The sequence below is a fragment of the Dipodomys spectabilis genome, unplaced genomic scaffold, assembly GCF_019054845.1.
Source record: "Dipodomys spectabilis isolate Male_0828 unplaced genomic scaffold, ASM1905484v1 ptg000118l, whole genome shotgun sequence".
In the NCBI taxonomy this organism is placed as follows: domain Eukaryota; kingdom Metazoa; phylum Chordata; class Mammalia; order Rodentia; family Heteromyidae; genus Dipodomys; species Dipodomys spectabilis.
Window position 1 is genome coordinate 3,328,225 of NW_024870795.1, and position 6,182 is coordinate 3,334,406.

Here is a 6,182-nt window from a genome sequence, read left to right on the forward strand (position 1 = left end):
CCTAGTAGCTCCTAAATGTGCTCACTCTTAAAATAACCACTGACAACAACCAAAATCTCTTTTCCATGGTGAGGAGACAAACTCTAAATGATAATATTACAAACACAAAAGAAAATCTTACCACAACCCCTGCCTGAAAATAATGTAGAAAACTTTATTTATGTGTCAGTACAGAGCAAAACAATACAAGCAGATCTATGTAAACAGGAGTGTTTCAATAAATTAAATGCTTTTAAAAAGTTAAAAAAAAAAAAAGAACTCAGAGATAGCACCTAGACCCTCAGTTCGACCCCACAACTAGAAAATAAATAACAACAACAATAATTATAATATGAAGCCCACTCTTTTTTTTCTCTGTCAAGCCTTCGTCTCCTTACTCCATCTCATCCTACAGGACCTGTCACAATCAGGGAGATCCTACACCCTCTCATTTACTAGAAGGATTTGGGGGAATCCAGAAAGAGGCTGTGACTGGCGTAAGGGTTTGTGGTAAATTGATAGGTCTAGGACAAAGACAGTCCTGCCTGCCAGGCCGTCTATAAGTGTGCTTTGAGTCCCCTCCATGACTCCTCAGAGCCGGCACACAGTATAGGCTTTGAGAACACACAAACCTCCATGGGATCCGCACTCTCCATGCATTTTGTGCAGTTATTGTCAGTCATTTGACCTACTGGAAATGGAAGTAATAACACGTGCTTCAGAGCTATCCTACAAGACAGTAGACAAGTTGAGAGTGTGGATTCTGGAGCTGCTTGGGTCTCAATTCTACACGTGTGTGTGTGTGTGTGTGTGTGTGTGTGTGTGTGTCTGTCTGTCTGTCTTGGAGCTTGAACTCAGGGCCTCACAATTTCACTTGTTTTTTTTTTTTTTACTCAAGGCTGGCTGGTGTACTACCACTTGAGCCACTGCTCCATTTCTCAATTTTTGGAAGTTCATTGGAGATACGAGTCTCATGGACTTTCCTGCCTGGGCTGGCTTCAAATCTCAATCCTCAGATCTCAGTCTCCTGAGTAGTTAGGATTACAAGTATAAGCCACCAGTGCCAAGCAAACTGTTTGACTTGAGCTATTATGCCCTTTTTTCTCTGACTTGGGGATACTAGTACCTACCACATAACATTGTGAGATATTTGACATCAAATGCTTAGGACAGATCTGGCACATACTAAGCAATCAATCAACAGTACTCACCAGTAGATACCTCATGGGGCTGTCAGCCACACTACAGGACCACAGAAGTGAATACTGTTGTGCCAGGGAACCACAGCATCCTAGAGATGGCATCTATTGGCTCTGCTGCTACTTCTCGCTGAGGCGCTGCAGAGGAGGTCATACCAGGGGACTCACAGGTCCCATGGCCCAGCTGGTGTCCCCCCATACCGTAGGCCCCTCCCTTCATTCTCTGGTAGCCCAGCTCTCTGGAGGAGCTTCCGAAGTCCATGATAGATTTAGTTCCTCTAAGCCTCCCAAATGCATCTAATCCAGATGTCAGCCACTTATCGGCAATTAAGCTTCCATCATAGATGTCAAGACAGAAATATATTTTGCTGCTGAGCGGGGAGGCGTTCGCATGGGCTGTCAGACTCAGGCTCTGAACGCTTTCCTTGGTTTAACAAAGATGTCCCTAGACTTATGAATTGTTAAAGCCAGGAAGGACCCTGGAGAGGCCCACTTTATTCAAGTGGAAACTGAGCCCTGGGAGATCCCAGTGACCCAGGGCAGACACAAGGGAGACAGACACATGCTGCATTTAATTGTTGGGTTCTTGTGAGGGATTGAACCCTGCACCCTGTGCATGCTGAGCACGTACTCTAATACCGAGCTACACTCTAGACTCTGGGTATTCAGGTTATATTTTTCTGCTTTAAAAACTGCAAATATGGCTGGACACTGGTGGCTCAAGCCTGTACTCCTAGCTACTCAGGAGGCTGAGATCTGAGGTTCAAAGCCAGTCCGAGCAGGAAAGCCCAAGAGACTCTTACCTCCAATAAAACACTAGAAAACCAGAAGTGGCGCTGTGGCTCAAGTGGTAGAATGCTCGCCTTGAGCTGAAGAGCGCAAGGACAGCGCCCAGGCCCAGAGTTCAACCCCCATGACTGACAAAAAACAAAAAACAAAAAAACAAAGCAAAACAAAGCTAGCCCAAGCAGGAAAGTCCTCGAGACTCTTATCTCCAATAAACCACTCAGAAAAGCATAAGTAGTGCTGTAGCTCAGGTGGTATAGCACTAGCCTTGAGCTGAAGAGCTCAGGGACAGTGCCCAGGCCCAGAGTTAAGCCCCATGACTGACAAAAAACAAACAAACAAAAAAAAAAAACCCCAAAAAACCTGGAAATATGGAAGTGGAGCTGTGGCTTAAGTGGTAGAGCACTAGCCTTGAGCACAAAGAAGCTGAAGGACAGCACTCAGCCCTGATTTCAAGATCCAGGATGGGCAACAAAAACAAAAACAGGACTGGGGAGGTGGCTCAGTGGTAGAATGCTTGCCCTGCATAATTCCTCTACCACATAAGCAGAAAAGGCCAGAAGTGGAGCTGTGGTTCAAGACGTAGAATGCTATCCTTGAGCTGAAGAGCTAAGGGACAGTGCCCAGGTGCAGAGTTCTGGCCCTACAACTGACCAAAAAAAACACAAACAAAAAAATTGTAAAGACAGGCCAGGCACCTCTGGCTCATGCCTTTAATCCTAGCTACTCAGGAGACTGAGATCTGAGGATTGCAATTCAAAGCCACCCAAGTGGGAAAGTCTATGAGACTCTTATTTCCAATTAATCACCAGAAAACTGGAAGTGGCATTGTGGCTCAAAGTGGTAGAGTCCCTTGAGCAAAAGAGCTCAGGGACAGCACTAAGGCCCTGAGATCAAGTCCCACAACTGAAAAAAAAAAAAAAGTGCAAATACAGCATTCATTGGTGGTGCAAGCCTGTAATCCTAGCTATTCAGAAGGTTGAAGTCTGAGGATCAAATTTGAAGCCAGCTTAGGAAGACAAATCTGAGAGATTCTTTTTATCTATTTATTTATTTATTCATTGCTGGTCCAGGGGCTTAAACTCAGGGCCTGGGTGCTGTCCCAGGGCTTCTGTGTACTCAAGGCTAGCTGCCACTTGAGCCACAGTGCCACTTCCAGCTTTTCCTGAGTACTTTACTAGAGATGAGTCTCGTGGACTTTCTTGCCCAGGCTGGCTTTGAACCAGAGATTCTCATCTCAGCCTCCTGAGTAGCTAGGGTTACTGGCATAAGCCACCAGCGCCCAGCTCTGGGAGAATCTTATCAACAACTAACCAGCAGAAGGGTGTGGATAGGCTATTGACCAAGTGGTCATGTCTGGAATCAAGAGGAACCAGGTAGGCGCCTTTGTGTGTAGGGTTTAACTTGGGGCCTGGGCACTGTTCCTGATGTCATTTTGCTTAAGGCTAGCACTCCCACTTTAAGCCACAGCGCCACTTCCAGCTTTTTCTGCTTATGTGGTGCTGAGGAATCAAACCCAGGGCCTCATGCATGCAAGGCAATCGCTCTACCACTGAGCCACCTTCCCAGCCCGACTAGCTCCTTTTATAACAACCTTCTAGTAAGAATTTCCTTAACCTTTTCCAGGGTCAGGGGTCCCATGATCCTTCACTAAGCCATCTCAAAAGTTCCACCTCCACACACTGACAAATCAAAATCATGGCAGGAAAGCAATTTTGAATGTGTGTGTGTGTGTGTGTGTGTGTGTGTCCCAGTTCTGGGGATTCCTTTTTTTTTTTTTTGCCAGTTGTGGGGCTTGAACTTGGCCTGGGTGCTGTCCCTGGGCTCTTCAGCTCAAGGCTAGCGCTCTACCACTTGAGCCACAGTGCCACTTCCAGCATTTTCTGCTTATGTGGTACTGAGGAATTGAACCCAGGGCCTCATGCATGCAAGACAAGCACTGTACCACTGAGCCACCTTCCCAGCCCTTCTGAAGATTCTTGAACTCAGGGCCTGGCTGCTGTACTGGAGCTTTGTGCTCAAGGCTACTGCTCTACCATAGCTCTACTTCTAGCTTCTTAATGGTTAACTGTAGATAAGAGTCTCACACAGACGTTCCTGCCCAGGTTGGCTTTAAACCAAGATCCTCAGATCTCAGCCATCTCAGCAGTTTGGTTATAGGCATGAGCCACCAAAAGCTGGCTTTGTACCATTATAAAAAATAGTGCTGGTGATTGGAACTGTACCATTCAACTTGTCTGTTAGTGTTTTTGTAAAGTGAACTTGCTACTGTTATAAGGTGAGAAAACAGAGGAGCCACATTTTGAGAGGTTGAATCTTGGTGTTTTGATTAAAAGGCTGGCAACTGCATGGTGGACACCTGTCTCAAAGACCAGTAGCCAACAAATACTTAACACTGGTACAAAACTGAGCCATGAAGGACAGAGAGGGAAGAAAGAACAAAAACAATACCAACAAACCAATTCAGATCCAGTGGAGAGCTGAATTCAGATGCCATAGTAACCAGAGAAGAGCCAAAAGACATGAGACAGGACAAGACCACGGAGACATGTGGCATAATATCACGGCACCTGAGCTGGTCAGGCATAAATAGGGTCAGGTCAGGGGGAAGGGTCATAGGAAACTCTCAGTCTGACAGATTTAGAAACCTATCAGTGAAATGCCCACCCCTGCCTCCAAGGATTTAGGCATGCCTATCATCTGGGAGGGGAAGGCTTCACCTTCTCCTACCATGAAGACAAGATGCCAGACCTACCATCCACCATGTGGCCAAGATAGTGTGGGTCAGACTCAAACTCCCTACTTTAACTATAATCAATGTCCTTTTCTCCTCCTTATCGTCCTCCTTCTCTCTCTCTCTCTCTGTGTCTGTCTCTGTGTGTCTGTCTCTCTGTATTTTGGGGGTATTTTTTGGTACTGGGATTTGAATTCAGGGCTTCTTGCTGTCTTCCTCTTAGCTGGCCTTAGGCTAGCCTAGCCCACCTTTAAAGAATAGGAAAGGGCTGGGCTGGGCTAAGCTTGTAGCTCAAAGTTAGGGTGCTTGCCTAGCATGCAAAAGGCCTTGAACTTAATTCTCAGCCCCAGAACAACAACAACAACAACAACAACAAAAAAACCCTACCATCCTAGACTGTAGGCATGGCTCATGTGATAGTATTTGCTAGGTGGTCTTAAGTTGACGAAAGAAAAAAAGAAAAAGAAAAGCCAGTGTGCAAAGAAGCCATCCTGGGTCCTCAAATGGGGAAGGGAGTGCCAGGGCTTTATTCCAGGCTGAAGCTCTAGTCTGAGGAATATCAGAAAGCAGACATTCTTCCTCCACCATGAGAATCACTTTCCTCTGGGGAGATTTGGCCTTTTCTGGGTGAAGAGTTGGTATTCTCTGTCAACCAGGTTGTGTCCGTTTGCTGTGGGAGACTATCAAGGATGTTTTCCCTTCCTGCACCGGAAGCTTGCCAAACTTCTTCAAGCTGGGAGCCAACTTCTTTCCTGCTCAGAGTTGTGGTTCCTGGCTGCCTCATTCCTTCCCTCACTGGCCCTGTGTCCTGAATGGGGCATTACAAGAAGCTCCATGAAGGCTTTCCTTCATTTAGGATGAAGGGAGCATTGTACCCCCAAAGATTGCCCTGGGGAACATCTATGCTGCACCAGCTTTGAGGACCATAACCTGGCCTAAAAGCTGTCTCTCTGTGGGAGGTGGTAGAAGAATGCCAGAATACTGAGAGCCACACTCCCCATCCTTGGAGGGAGCTAACAGAAAAATGGAGAAGGAAAATCTGTGAAAGATCTGGTAACACTTCACCTTCATCCCTGTGCCTGCCAGGCCTTTGTGACTGACACAGGATGGGGGTAGGTATAAGCCTCCCAGCCATCTCCTCGGGAAAGGTAAATTTCCTTGTCTTGTAGTCATTCAATCTGTCTGTTTTTCTTCCTCCATTTGAGAACACACACACTGTTCGTGTGATCCTTTCTGCTTGTGTTTGTCTGCTTGTCTGCTTGCTTACTTAATAAAGCATTTTTACTTTTTTATCATAGTGACTTGTCCAGAAATTCACCATCTTGGCTACATGGTGGGTTTTCATGTGGCCCCCACTCTTCCACCAGGCACACTTCCCTTACTCTATAGCAAGTATTCAATGGTCCATTTTTTACTAATGTGTCTGTTTACCAAAACAATTTTAAACGTTTTCTGGTAACCAAGACTTAACTGGCTCCACAGGC